Consider the following 1930-nt stretch of genomic DNA (forward strand, 5'->3'; position numbering starts at 1 on the left):
TAACCTGAGGCAAAGGGACCCCAAGGGAGGACGCGATTATGACTTGAGAGGTGGGGGCCGGATCAGAATAGACTGAGCCATCAAATATTATGACAGGCGGAAAGTAGATTGACTCCAGACACGAGGAGAAGCAAAAGTAAAGACTTGAGGGAGAACATGACTTGAAGGTCATAGTTGAATTTAAAGAGCCTCCTCCCTTTTAGTGGGAGAAGAAACTGGAAGGCTAGCTGAGGCCGGAATCTGGAGGTCTTGAATGCTGTGTTTGGGAATTTGGGCAACAGAAAAAAGCAGCAAGAGTTTGAACAGGTGACGGACAGGATCACGACTGATTCTGAGGACGACCATCTGGTGGCAGGTGGAGAGAAGGCAGAAGAAAGTGGTGAGGGTGCAAGATGTAGAGCCAGGGGCCATCCAGGGTACGAAGGAGAACCAGACACGGCCCTTCCTCAAGGAGCCTGGAACTCACTGGGGAACTTGGACACGGGCAGGTCAACCTCCAGAGAAGAGGACCACGTAACGAAGCTGCGTCTACCTTAAGGAGGATGCCAGGGAAATAAGGTTTTTGTTTTCTCATCCGTAAAATGGATTAATGATAATATGCAGTACTTACCTCTCCAGATCGTATGAGGCTTATATCACTTTAGGAAAGTAAGATGTTTAATTAGCAATGATCGTGCCTCGGATAAACCTCCTTGGCTATGATACTGCCACTCCACAAAGCTGAAAGTAAAGTGTTTAGCACATGCCCAGAATACAGGCATAGCTCCGTGCAATACCACTGGAGCACACATTCTGGCCCTGGGCAGCCTCAGGGTGGAAGAAGCTAATTGCATGCTGTTTTTATTGCACTGGGCAGAGGAATGCGGGGGATGGTCGAGGCTAAGTGGGAGATGAGACTGGAATGCAGGTTGGGGCGCAGGTGTCAGGAAGACTGAGCCGAAGTCGATGCCTCAGGCTTCTTTTACTTCACCTTTATTAGGAATTGACTCATCTCCCTCTCCCAGTTCCATATCCATGGCACATCTTCCTTTGTTCCTGTCATGGGAACTGTGGCTTTTTGAGTTGGGAGATGGACAGCCTGGGACACAGATGCATGGATGCAGATAATCCTGAGAGAGAGGCAATGGGCTATGTGAGAACAGTGGCTGGAGTTTGAGACCCGTTCTGGTACCTATGCTGCTTCCCAACTGGGTGAGGCGGGACAAGTCAGCTCGGCTCTCCAAGCCTGTTTTCTTCCCAGCGATGAGGGCTTTGGGCCAGTGATCTATAACATCTGCTAAGCCCCAGGCTCTGTCTGAATCTGAGGGGCTCGAGAATTGCAAGGCTCATGGTTCGGTGAAGGCTGTCTCCTGAGGGCCCATGCGGTTCCACTGCATTTGATGGAGAGGAACAAGCTGATTTTGCAGCCCACAGCCCTGGCCTGCGAAGGATGCAGCCATTCTGGAAAACGCTCTTCCCAGGGCTGCTCTGGGGCACGACCTCCTCTTCTGACCCATAATGCAGGGCTTCCGAGAAGGAAAATGCCTCTGAAGAGCAGCCACGGGGAAGAACACAGAGTAATTTTCCCATTGCCTATGGCTCCTCACAGGAGTGAAAGCATTAGGAAAATGTGGGCAGTGGCGCAGTTCTGCTGACACAAGACTATTACCTTCCATTTATTATTTATTGAGCTGGTCGACTAGGCATCGTGCACTCCCTCACATTCTCACAGTGATCCTGCAAAATTGATGTTATTATTCATTTTATCAAAGAGGAGACTGCAGCTCAGAGAGGTTAAGTAAAAGCCCAAGTTTACAACTACATTGAAGAGTAAGGATTCAAATTCTGACTGATGCATTCCAAGGGCATTTCTTATCTGCCGTAACAAACAGTGTCTCAGTCCCATACCTTTAGCTATGAAGTTCCTTTTGCCTGAGGTTAGTCCATCTCT

General features: G+C 49.2%; 1 non-coding gene across 1 annotated transcript; it reads right to left on the minus strand.

Moving 5' to 3' along the window:
• Window positions 1-585: 585 nt before the first annotated feature.
• LOC120601401 (U4 spliceosomal RNA) lies at window positions 586-722 on the minus strand. The gene has a single exon (XR_005652428.1). It is a non-coding gene; the product is annotated as a U4 spliceosomal RNA (small nuclear RNA).
• Window positions 723-1930: the final 1208 nt, after the last annotated feature.

Source organism: Pteropus medius, unplaced genomic scaffold (genome assembly GCF_902729225.1).
Source record: "Pteropus medius unplaced genomic scaffold, Ma_sr-lr_union100, whole genome shotgun sequence".
In the NCBI taxonomy this organism is placed as follows: Eukaryota; Metazoa; Chordata; class Mammalia; order Chiroptera; family Pteropodidae; genus Pteropus; species Pteropus medius.